At 34.7% G+C, this 13830-nt stretch overlaps 1 long non-coding RNA gene across 2 annotated transcripts; it reads left to right on the top strand.

Annotated features, from left to right (window-relative positions):
* The first annotated feature begins 782 nt into the window (after positions 1 to 782).
* LOC129873793 (uncharacterized) lies at positions 783 to 3702 on the top strand. 2 transcript variants are annotated; one of them, XR_008762774.1, is made up of 3 exons: positions 814 to 1040; positions 2616 to 2668; positions 3220 to 3702. It is a non-coding gene; the product is annotated as an uncharacterized LOC129873793 (long non-coding RNA). The 2 variants fall into 2 exon arrangements; XR_008762775.1 differs by lacking the exon at positions 2616 to 2668 and having other exon boundaries at positions 783 to 1040.
* The last annotated feature ends 10128 nt before the right edge of the window (positions 3703 to 13830 follow it).

Raw genomic sequence — 13830 nt, 5'->3', positions numbered from 1 at the left:
ATGGCTTAATCGTGAACTAAGGTGGAGCCCACATAATGAAAATTTTATAAAAAGACATATGATAATTAATATGGATAATATATGTGAAGTTAAACACAACTCAACAAGGAACCTTGGGCCAAATCTAAGTGTAAGCCCTCCAAAAAGATATTTTAAGTTACGTTTTCGGGTGATCTAACTTGGGGAGACCATAACAATATCATTGTTTGGGAATTTCGGAAAACTCTTAAAATCAAAGTTGTAGATAATTCGATTATCTTTCCAACAATAGGTCGTGGTAATTTATTCGATATCGGGATTAAGATATATGAACGTTTTACTAAACAAAAGCATTGGCCACAAGTAGACACGTGGTGGAGACGTGGCAGGACCACTCCACCGCTCTTTATCACTATAAGTAGGCTCAAAAAAAAGTCATAAATAGTATGGTAATTATTATATTTTATATATATATATATTTTTGCATTGGACTATTCGTGAGCTAATAGACATATTATATTTCGTATTTTTATACATCGAGTCATTTGCAAGAGAATCGACTCAAGTTAAAGAAGGAATCGTTTTCGCAATAGAAATCTTTAATTCTCAATTCTAATTAGAATATATTTTGGAGACTAGTAATTCATTTATTTGGGATTAGATGACTAGGTAAAAATTAGGGGTTGATTAAACTAATTAACCTAGGTACTTGTGTGGTCCCTTCCTAAACTAGTTAAGTAATTAAGTAGATAGAAGACATGTAGAAGGGTCACGTGAAAGGTTAGGGGATGCACATGTATAGCATATTAAGACTATGTCTTAAAGGATAATGCTAAAAATGCATTCATTTCATTCTTTTGACCAAAGCAATTTAGAGAGAGAAGTGAGGGAGGTAGAGAGAAGGGCTCTCGGCCAAGGTGGAGCTTAAAGGAGAAATTAAAGGGTGAAGTGTGGTTATTTCTCATGTGGATGACAGCAAGGTTAGAGTATTTAGGGCTGCAAAAAAACTTTGATGAAGCAAGACCTCAAGTCCAAGCAAAATTGTGCCTTTTTAGCCTAAGGTAAGATTTCATCTTTTTCCTCATCTTGGAAGCAATTTAAACTTTTGTAAGTTGATGAATATATGAAACTATGGGTGTTGATGTTGAAGTGTTGTTGAGCCATGTTAGGGGGCTTCTTAGTTGAAAATGATGAATTGATTTATTTAATATTTGGTTGTTGTTATCATGGTTTATGTAAGGAGGATGAAGGAATTAAATCGTTAAGGTTGAGGTTGAATTTGTTATGGGTTGTTGTAGAACTTGTGGTGATATTAACATGACTTTCTTGCATATGAATGAATGATGTTGTGGTTGTGGGTGGATGCTGCTATGGCTCACAAAAATTAGAAGAAAAGTTAATACGACATAAGGTGTAAAATCGTATGTAGTCTCCTTGGTGTCTTTACAAATCGTCGCAAGGTTTTGAGTCTCCTTATGTTGTTAATTAGGGGATGTTTTGACATGTTATTGTTATTCTTGTTGATTTTGAAAGATTGATGATAATTAAGGTTTTATGTTGCATTATATGTTGGTTGGGATGTTTTAAGATTGTTTTGAAAAAACGTCAAGACTATGGATCATTAACGATAATTGGAAGATGTAGTAGTTGTATGTGGATTGGAATTGTTGTTGAGTGTTATGAATGTGGGCTACCTTAACTTATCAATAATGCTATAATGAAGATATTAACTTGTGTTAAATGAAATTGGAAGCAACAAAACCTCATGATTAGTGTAGGTATTAAAATGGACAGATTTGGAGTTGTTTGAATTAGATTGGGTTGATTGTCGTGTTGCTATTATTGTCATGAATTATGTGTTAAAAGTGAATGGATTGTATATGTTAATGTTTGGGACATATTGGGGCTGTTCTAAACTAAAAATAATGGATGAACATCGATTAATGTGGTGGTCGTTATTGTTGCTTATTACAAAACGAAAATGAAAGCATACGACATGTCAAGTTGAACTTGTAATTCATTTAAGGGCGGCTTATAGTGTGTGATTGCTTGTGTTAAATTGAAGTTATGATTATGCATTGTATGGTTGATTGTTGGGCTGTTATAGATCATTTTAATAAGGTGTGATGGCTGCAACTTATTAGAAGTAATTTGATGGCATCGTAGTCGTCGTGTTGGTAATAAAAGGAAGTTAAATGTTATGTGGGTTGTTTGGAGTATTTTTGAATATCGTCTTGGATTGCCTTGACATGGAATTTGAATGTGTGATTATTGATGTTTATTGGTGATTATATGGCTGATTTGGGAAGTGGGGAAAGTGAGCAGTATAAGGGAGTTGCTGCCCAGAATTTTGTGTTTTGCAAATCAGTTTTTGGATGGGACTGCTTTTAGTAATATTAGCATAACTGCTTGTGTATAGCTCCGTTTTGAGTGATTAAAAATGTTCTGAAAAGATATTTCATAAATCTAAAACTTTCATTTAGGCTCTAAAACCCAGTTTTGCTTTTATATACTCTAAAAATGGTGATGAAGTTCAGGGGAGGTGCTGTCCAAATTTTCAGAAATAACCTACTAATGACGAAGTACGTTGTATGCCTTTCCATAGCCTAATCATAGTTCTTAACGTATTAATATAGGTTGAGATCCTATGGGGAAGCATATACATGTTGTGTGCAGATAAATGTTAAAGGTGTGTAAAGCCTATCCCTTCTTTCTTTTGGCATGATCCATATGAAATCAACGGACGACGAATGTATAAATTCCAAAGAAACTCCTATTCTTAGAGACATTAGGATGAATATTGTTATTAATTCCTAGAAATTATATCATTATGTTTTGATACATGTGTGTGATTCCAGCCGTCCTATTTTGGTATAATTCATATTTTGAGATAATTCATGTAATTCATAATGGCAATCGAAGGTTACTTGAAATAACTATTGTCTTGATTTTTAAATGATGGTTTATTTTAATTATTCTTTTGTGTCTCAAATGATGATTTAAATGCATATGGTTTCTCACTACTCTGCTCGTGCATGCCTTAATGTATTTTTCACCGAGTTCCGGGTCGGGTATGTATTCGTGCACAGTTTCACTGCATTATTCACCGAGTTCCTCACTAGAGGTCCGGGTACGGTATATATATATATATATATATATGATATGATATGATGACATGGTGATATGATGATGATGCCGAGATCCATGATGGGCTGAATATGATATACATGTATATGACAGATTCACCGAGTCCATAATGAGCCGAATATGATATATGATATAATCATGCATGATTTTATTTCATAAGGCACAGGTACAGTGATTTCTTGATTATCGGTATTATACTTGTCTCCTGATTGCCTATTTCAAATGTGATCTCCTTTATGATATTTTATGCTTTATATACTCAGTACATATGTCGTACTGACCCCCTCTCTTCGGGAGGCTGCATTTCATGTCCGCAGGTACAAATATTAATTTTGGGAATCCGCCAGCTTAGGATTTCCACTCAGCTATTTTGGAAGTGCTCCATTGTCCCGGAGCCTAGAATTTTGATATAGATATTTTGATGTATATATTTATTTATCCATGGATATGGCGGGGTTCTGTCCCGTTATATGTTAATGTTGATATTCTTAGAGGTCTGTAGACATATATGTGGGTGGTATATAGATGTTTTTCAGTTGTACTAGTATGACTTATATTTTGGAATGTTCCTATTCATAGTGGCAGCCTTGTCGACTTGCATATATACATGTATATTTTGGAATGTGATGTGCAGTGGCAGCCTTGTCGGCTTATGTACTATGTTATCATTTGATGATTGTGACTTCTCAGGGGACAAGTGGTTTTCATATATATATATATATATATATATATATATATATGTATGACAGTTTTGAGGCGATGTTCTACCCGTATAAGTCCCCTATCAAGTTTAGTTGCTGATTGATTATAGATGACAGGTGTATGTACGAGTGTCCCGTTCGGGCACTAGTTATAGCCAACGAGGTTGGGTCGTGACAATATATACCCCTCAACTTTGTCATTTAGAGTTGATATACCTCTCGTTATAAAGTAATTTATATATATATATATACACTCCTACTGTTACACATATGGATCAAATATATTCTTTTCCTCTAATGTAAGTGCAAAAAATAATATTAATAAAAATAATCCATGTAGGGATATATTTGATCTTTCTGACATGTTTTTTCTCAAACTTTTTTGATTTAACGACTAATTTGAATTTGTTATTTTGATTGTCAAATTTATTTTTTTCACTAATTTTATTGTTAAAATTTACTGTAACTGCCCCAACTTTTTTTATATAGAGAAAAAAATTAAATTATAATATAGCCAGAAAAAAATATTTAAACTACAATATAGCAGCAAAAAAATTATTTTCAATTTTTTTTACTTTTTTCTCTTTTTCGATTCACACTCTTTTTTTATTTCTCTTAATTTTACAATAAAGAATGAAAGAAAAAAAATAAAAAACTCAAAGAACGATAACTAAATAAGTCAAAAATAATTTATGTCAAAAAGATATAATGAACCCCTACATGATTTTTTATAAATATAAATTCCATCGGAGCCCACTGACCTTTTTTTACAAAATAAAATAAAATTAATGAGCAAATTGTGATGTTGGCTAGGTTTTATCTTTTTTATACAAAAATGAAAATTAATGGGCAAACAATGTTGTTGGCTAGGTTTGAACTTGAGACCATAATATTGAAAATAAGTCCTTAAACCAATGAACCTTCTCATTACTTTGAGCATGGGTTCCTTTTGGTAATATTTAATATATTCTTTAAGAATTATACAAGTAATATACCAAATTTAGTCAGAAGACAACGGGTTCCCGTGACCCAAAATTTGCACATAAAATCACCCCGCGAGACTATGTGATTCAATTTCATAAGTAAGCCGATGAAGAATACTTGAACTTCAATCAAAGAAGGCGGGGAACTCGTCCTTAACAAAGTCAACGGTCTCAATGAGACCTAGCCAAGCACCTAGAGGTAAATTCTCAAGCTCTAGCTCAAAATTTACTTCATTCATCACAGTTCCAAACCCATAGGAATGATGTTAAGAAGTTCCACATCGGTAGAGGGATGAAAAATTGGTCTCCTTATATAGACTTGGACAAGTCTCCTCTCATGATCTAGCTTTTGAGGTTGAGTTAGGTCCAGGTGTCATATCTTTACAAATAAATTTCTCCTTCTCCAATTGTCGGGAGAGGCTTTCAACAACATAAGTCACCTCCTAAGCGGCTTTCCTCCAATGCCAACCGCAACATTGAATTGAAGCTTTCCACCTTACTTTAAGGGATCGTTTGGTTGAGAACAAGTTATTTCAAGATTAATTATCCTAACATTAACTATACTAGGATAAGTTATCCCATCACTATGGTATAAATGGTGGATAAGTTATCCCAGACTTGACAATCAAACAAGAACCAAAAAATATATCCCTTGACTATTTTTTTATCCCAAGACTATTTATTTTTATCCCTCACACCAAACGATTCCTAAATACTTTAATTATTAGGGTGACAACTAAGACATTTAATAAAAGAAGTCGTCTTAATAATCAAGAGGCTTATAAAGATAAATATCACATATCTAATAAGAATAATAAAATTCTTTAAGGTAAGACTGCGTACAATAGACCTTTGTGGTCGAGCCCTTCCACGAACCCTGCGTATAGCGGGAGCTTTAGTACACCGGACTGCCCTTTTTTTAACTTCAAGGTTATGCTTTTTAAAGGATCGTTTGATTTATAATTAGAATATTCCAAATACATAATATAATATAATTTTAAAATTTATATCAAAATCCCCATTTAATCCCTCCAACCAAAACGCGACTCAATGTGCTCTTGCCCACTTTTGGGTTTTTATGGTGATAGGTCTCACAAGTGCTAAACTAAGAGCATGACAAGACTAGTGTGTCCTTTTTCCTAGATTTCAGCATTATTAATTCCATTTTATGTTTTCAGTGTTAAATATCATCATCTATTTTTTTAGTTTCATTTTGTGCAAGTATTATGATGAGTTACTTGATATGAATATTTACATCATGATCATAAACGTTCTGGCCGGATTCATTATTCCAAAATAGTCATTAATTATAATTTTGATTTAAATTATTGTAGTGAGAAAACAAGTAACCACGAATGATAAATGAAGTTGACTCAAGTATTGTCATTTTTACAATTTAACAGATGCGTGTATTTGTATCTTCAAATCATCAAAAATTTAATGTAACCATTAAATAAAGTTGTTGTCAATCAGAAAGAAAAGAGGATTGCAAATAACGTGTTACGACTTGACTCTTGAGAGTAATGATAGAGTAATGGAGTTAAATTTGTTTTTGTATTATTCAACATTATTCAATTTTTTTATTTGTTAAATTTTCTATTTAATAGGAATATTATTTTCGTCGGGTGGCTCAATTAAGCATATGAGTAACCTAAACTAAAAGTCTAATGAAGCAACATATGTTTAAAAAAGAAATCATAATCTCATTAGTTTGTTCATTTTATTTTTTTAATTTAATATTACGTAAAAAGTACTACTCCCTCCATTTCAAAATAAATGAAGTGTTGAGGTAATGCATACCCATTAAAAAAAAAGTTTAGGACATAAATTGAACATCATTTTTCATTTTTGCCCTTTTAGTTATTCTCAAACTATCCGTGAAAATATAAATATTTCAAAGTAAAATCATAAATATGAACAATTAATTATCTTGAAATTATAACCTAGAAAATGTAAATGAGTGGCAAAAATAGAAGAAATTTTCAACCACTCTCCACTTATTTTGAACTATGAAAAAATGTCCAACAATTCACTTATTTTGAAATAGATGGAGTATAAATTACAATAATTAACAACTTAAATATTCAAAAGACATAAAAAAAAAAAAAATTGATTGACTCTCAAAAATTCTATCAATGCCATATAAATTGAGGCAAATGAAGTAACATATATTATTTGAGATGGCTTTAAAAGTACTATAAATTACAATAATCAATAACTTAAATATTTTAAAGACACAATTTTTTTAAATGATTCTCTAAATTTATTAGTGTCACATAAATTGAGATAGAAAGAGTTACATATATTATTTGAAAATTAAGTAAATGGTATTATAAATCGCAATAATTAATAATTTTAAAATATCAAAAAGACATTTAAAATTTGATTGACTCTTGAGATTCTATTAGTGTCACAAAAAAATGGATGGAGAAAGTAGCATATATTATATGAAAATGACGTAAAAAATACTATAAATCACAATAATTATGCAACTTAAAAAATTAAAAGTCATAAAAAATTTGGCTGACTCTCGAATTTATATCAGTGCCACATAAATTGGGGCAACAGAAGTAACATATATTATTTAAAAATGGCGTAAATAGTACTATTAATCACAATTATTAACAAACTTAAAATATCTAAAAACAAATTATATTATAAATTTGATTGACTCTCTATATTCTATCTATGTCACATAAATAGGGACAACAAAATAACATAGATTGGATCCATGCTAGCACGGGCTCCTATATCTAGTAGTTATAGAGGGAAAACTTGATATCTTCTTAAATTTTCGAAAAGTCTTGACACTTGAATCTTCCTATTTTATATTGGAGCTTCGTTTATAACTAATGACAATAGCAACTATGAGACACGTACCAACATGGATTGATGTGTATGTTTCATTTTTGATAGTGGATTGTCAATTCGAACGTTGAATTTGAGGGTTGTTCATCCAGTAGAAACATTCGAATGCGGTTTCGGCAATTGAGATAGGTTTGGATATTCTTCTTGAGACTGAATAAGGTAATTAGTCAATCTTACGTTGTAGACTTTAGAATGGGGTTTTAGTATAGATTGAGACTGATGAATTATTTGCGATGCCCTTGTGGGAACTTATTTATACTGTGTAGCTCGTGTTGTGGCCTTATTTGATATCTTATCTATTTTGGGAATGTGTTATTCATGACTTAACTGTGATAGAGATGTGAGAAGGTTATTTAACTTGAAATGTCCGCCTGAAGAATTGAGTTGGGGGTTTTGAGTATAATTAATTACTGAGTTGTATCTGAAAGAGGGTGGACATTGGTATTAGTGGAATTCCTTCCTATTGCTATCTATTGGGGGTGAATATCATGCTTAGGTTGAGTTTAGAGAACTTTAACCTTGTTTCACATGTTGAGTAGATTATTACCTTCATGCCATGTGTATTATGATGCATGCATCCTTATTCATTTACAACATTGATATTGGAAAGTTGAGAACTGTGACAATCATTTTTTTAGAAAGAAAATGTGGCACCTTTATGATCCTTGATCACGAGCTAGGTGGAAAGTTGATGAGATTCTAAGATTGTGATTCAATATATGGTCTGCGAGTCCTCCATGGGTTCTTTTTTGGAAGCCTTAGCTCGACAGGTGTATACAACAGGTTGTGCGACAACCTTAATTACATCGTACTACCATATCATTAAATTGCATTGCATTGACATCTATGATACTTGACTTACTTGACTAATTGTGCAAATTGTACTTATGTGTTTACTTTAATCACGTTGTTCTATATATATTGGTGGTACTGTAGCTAGAGTGAGACTTTTCTATATGCAGATGGAAGAGTTTCTTAGTTTATTTCATAGATTTGATTGATTCTTTATAATCAATCATCTTAACTTACTAAGTACATGTGGATTGTACTCACCCCTACTTATGTGTCCCCTTTGATGCAAATTCTAGCGAGGGCATTCTGCGTGGCAGCTCATCTTCTAACAGATTCTATACTTCCAGATTGGTGGTGAGATCCCAGGATTTTAGATCATCACTAGTCTATTCTTATTTTTCAGTCTTTAGTTTTTTTTGAGAGACATGCGTATTTTCGGATTTAAATATTGTATTAGATGCTCTTATACTTATGACATCAGGTTTTGAGATTATTTCCTTGTTATCTTTCTTTTCGTTTTAATTGTGGCCTGACTTCCCTTAGGAGTCTTGTATGAGTTTTACTTATAGGCTTACACATTGAGATTAGAGTTTGAAATGTGTGTCATCATGACCTTTGTTTTCGGGTCGTGACAAATTAGTATCAGAGCACTAGATTCAATGGTCTCATAAGTTAAAGAGTAGGGTATCTAGTAGAGTCTTACGGATCGGTACGTAGACGTCCGTACTTATGTTCGAGAGGCTACAAGATACTTATTAGGAGAAATTCCATCTTTTGATTCCTTCGTACAAGTTATTTATGTCAAGTGTTGCATACTTTTAATTTATTCCTTCTGTGCAGATGGTGAGGACTTGATCCAGAGTCATCGAGGAAAATGCTGCGCTTGCTGCCTAAGCTCCTGTTCGCAGCCAAAGCATAGGTCGCAGTGGATTCAGGGTACAAGGTCGAGCGAGGAGGAAGCACCTACTCATGGACGAGCTAGAAAGCTATTACCTGAGCTTGTATATATGCATGAGGATGATTATGAGCAACAGACTAAGGAGCAGAGGCCAGCCCAACCTCCTGCGGTTCCTGATAGTATTCTGATGCTTCAGGAGTTACTGGTTAGACTATTGGCTAGATTGGATAATGCTTTTATCCCTGGTGTTTTTCTAGGTACTTCAGGCTCCCCTATTGCAGTTGGTACTACACCACCAGTTCAAGGGTCTAGTGTTGAATTTTCGACTCCGGGTTCTTCTGTAGTGCCTTTTATCGTACTTTCGAGATTTGTAGCTCTGCCAATTTCTGCTAGTGTTTCTATATCAGTAGTTGAGTAGAAGAGCTTTGTTCCATTGGCAACTCCCAGATTTGATGGTGTGGTTGAAGAGAGGGCCTGTGACTTTCTGATTATGTGCCAAAATAGGTTGTTGAACTTAGGTATTCTAGAGGCATATGGAGTAGCTTATACTTCTTACCAGTTTACAAGAGTGGCCAAGGAGTAGTGGAGATCAATTTTTCTTGTAGGCCTACTAGTTCCCCTATGATGAGTTGAGAGCAGTTTACAAAGGTATTTCTCGAGAGGTTCGTGCCTTATAGCCTCCGTGATTAGCGCCGGGATAAGTTTGATAGATTAGAATAGGGCTTCTTATCAATATCTGAGTATAAAGTTCCCTTCCATGAGTTGTCTAGTTATGCTATGTCAAGTATTCCCATTGAGTTCAAATGGATTAGAAAGCTAGTGAAGGGATTTATTGGTTATCTTCAAGATGCTACAACCTCTCTTGTGCTATCTGGTGGTACCTTCTAGAGTATTATTGACACACTAGAATGATAGAGAGTATCAAAGATACTAGACAGAGCGAGCCTAGAAGTTCTGTTAGCAGGGTCAGTTCAACGATCTATCCTTTAGAGGTAGAGAGTATTCAGGTCTAGGCACTCATGGTTATTAAGGCAGACCAGTTCACGCAGATATTCAGGGCATAGATGATACAAATGTATTTAGATTGAGTCTGACTGGTTATAGTAGTTCTTTAGGCTTCGGTGGACGTGTTGACACTTTTGTTATCCTCTACAGGGTTCAGGTCCTTGAGGCTATTATGTGTGTGATGAGTTTGGGCATAAGGCCCAAGATTTCCCCAGACGTACTCATTCTACTAGATGGCCTAGGACACTAGTTGTTCGTTCTACTCTCGCTCCAACTATTCAAAGTGTTTCATAGGGTACTAGAGGTGGCACCAAGGGTGCCAAGGGTAGAGCTAGAGGTGGAACTCATGGTTGTTCGTAGGCTAAAGGTGACCATTATCTATGTTATGTTATACCATTTAGATCTAAGGTAGAGGACTCTGATACAGTTATTAAAGGTATTATTCTGGTTTACCATCATCCTGCTTTAATATTATTTGATCCAGGGTCCACCTACTCTTATGTGTCAAACTATTTTAATGTGGGTAGTGATTATGTGTGTGATCCTCTTGCTATGCCTATTAGTGTTTCTATCCCAATAGGTGAGTCATTAGTAGTAGATTGGTTATATCGGGGGTGCTTGGTGATATTTTTGGGTAGAGAGACCCGTGCAAACTTGATTTTTTTAGGCATGCTTAATTTTGATATGATATTAGGTATGAACTGGTTATCTCCCTATTATGTTATATTAGACTGTTATGCACTTAACCTATCCCAATTTGCCTATTTTGGTGTGGAAGGGTAAATCAATTTCATCTCCTAAAGGGGTGATATCTTATATTCGTGTTCGCCATTTTTTAGATAAGAGTTTCTTATCTTATTAGGCTAATGTGCGTGATCTGACTAAGGAGTCCATTTTTTTAGAAACCACGAGAGTGGTGAGAGAGTTTATGGATGTATTTCTTATAGATTTGTCGGGTGTTCCTCCTAACTATGATATCGATTTTGTGATTGATTTGGAGCTGGGTACCTAGACCATCTCCATTTATCCTTATCAGATGGCTCAAGTGGAATTGAAGAAGTTGATGGAATAATTGGAAGATTTGTTGAAGAAGGGGTTTATTCGACCTAGTGTATCATCGTGGAGTACACCGGTTTTATTTGTGAAGAAGAAGGATGGTACTATGAGGATGTGTATCAACTATCGATAGTTAAACAAAGTCACCATCAAGAACAAGTATCCTCTTCCTCGCATTGATGACTTATTTGATCAGCTTCAAGGTGCATTAGTAATCTCTAAGATTGATTTGAGGTCAGGTTATCATCAGTGAAAGTTTAGGATTCTAATATCCCGAAGACTGCATTCAGGACTCATTATGGACATTATGATTTTATGGTTATGTCTTTTTGATTGACTAATGCCCCAGCTGCTTTTATGGAGTTGATAAACCGAGTATTCCGGCCTTATTTGGACTTGTTTGTGATTGTGTTTGTTGATGATATCTTGGTTTATTCCAAGAATGAGGCCGATCATGTTAGTCACTTGAGGACCGTACTTCAAAGGTTGATAGAAAAGAAGTGGTATGCAAAATTCTCTAAGTGCGAGTTTTGGCTCGAGTCTGTAGCATTCTTAGGTCATGTAGTTACCAAGGATGGTATTATGGTCGATCTGCCAAGGTTGTAGCAGTTTGTGATTGGGTTAGGCCTACTTTAATTATCGAGATTCAGAGCTTTATTGGGTTGGCAGGCTATTATCGACAGTTTATTCAGTTTTATTGCAGCCCCATTGACTAGGCTAACTCAAAAGACCGTGGTATTTTAGTAGACTGATGAATGTGAGATGAGCTTTCAAAAGCTGAGAGAGTTATTGACGTCAACACCTATTCTAGTCTTACTCGAGAAGAGTGCAACCTTTGTTGTATTTTATAATACCTCAGGAGTCGATTTGGGTGGTGTATTGATGCAAAATGGTAGAGTTATAGTTTATACTTCTTGACAATTGAACATACATGAGAATAACTATCTTGCCCATGACTTGAAATTGGTGACGGTGGTGTTTATTCTAAAGTTGTGGAGGCACTACCTCTATGGTATGTGTTGTGAGGTCTTTACTGATTACCGTAGCTTCAAGTACATTTTTTCTCAGCTGAATCTAAACATGAGGTAATGTAGGTGGTTGGAGTTATTGAAAGACTATGACATCATCATTCTTTACCATCTGGGCAAAGCTAATGTGGTAGCGGATGCCCTGAGTTTCAAAGCATCTAGGTTGGGTAGTTTGACCTTCCTTAAGACAGATGAGAGGCCTTTTTCTTTGGAGGTTTAGCACTATCTAGGCACTTGGTCTGACTTGATATTTCTGCACATCATGACATTTTGGCCTTTTTGAAGGCTAGGTCTACTTTGATGGATCATATTCGTGCACACTAGTTGGATGATGACAAATTGGGGGCCATTCGAGATAAAGTTTTGAGAGGTGAAGCTAAGTCAGCCTCCCTTGATCTGAATAGAGTTTTGAGGATTAATGGTCGCATTTATATGCTCAAAGTTGGTGATTGGGTACGTTTGATATTGGAGGAGGCCCATTGTTCTAAGTATTCTATTCATCCAAAAGCAGCAAAGATGTTTCATGACTTGAAACAACACTATTGATGATATGGCACAAAGAGAGACATTATTGATTTTGTGGCTAAGTGTCTAAATTTCTAACAAGTTAATTATGAGCATTAGTAATTGGGTGGTCCTATACAAAGGATGCTCATTCCCAAGTAGAAGTAGAAACGTATTACCATGGATTATGTGACTGGATTACCCATGACATTGGGTAAGTATGACTCTATTTGGGTGATTGTGGACTGATTGACCAAATCAATCTACTTTCTTTTAGTGAAGACTAGCTACTATACCGAGCAGTTATCTAGTATCTATATTCGCAAGATTATTAGGTTGCATGGGGTTCCTATCTCTATTGTGCCAGATTAGGGTTCGGTGTTCATCTCTCACTTTTGGAAGGATGCAGCATGGTTTGGATACTCGATTAGACATGAGTTCAGCATTTCATTCCCAGACTGATGGCCAGTCCAAGCGGACTATTCAAGTATTGGAGGATATGCTTAGGGCCTGTGTGATTAATTTTGGTGCCCGAAGGGACTAACACTTGCCTTTAGAAGAGTTTGCCTATAATAACAGTTATCACTCCAATATTCAGAAGGCCCTGTTTGAGATATTGTATGTTCGTAGGTGCTGATAACCCATTGGGTGGTTTGATTCAGTTATGGTGGACACATTGGATGGTGATTTACTCAAGGATGCTATAGAGCGGGTGTGTTTTATTCAGATTCGACTATTGACAGTCCAAAGTTGTCAAAAGAGCTATGCTGATAGGAGGGTCCATCGTTTAGAGTTCATGGTAGGTGATCGAGTGTGGCTGAAGATATCACGCATGAAAGGTTTGATGAGATTCAGAAAGAAGGGCAAGC

This window comes from Solanum dulcamara, chromosome 11 (assembly GCF_947179165.1).
Source record: "Solanum dulcamara chromosome 11, daSolDulc1.2, whole genome shotgun sequence".
NCBI lineage: Eukaryota > Viridiplantae > Streptophyta > Magnoliopsida > Solanales > Solanaceae > Solanum > Solanum dulcamara.
Note: the sequence above shows the minus strand (reverse complement) of the source record. Positions and strands in the feature narration are given on the sequence as shown.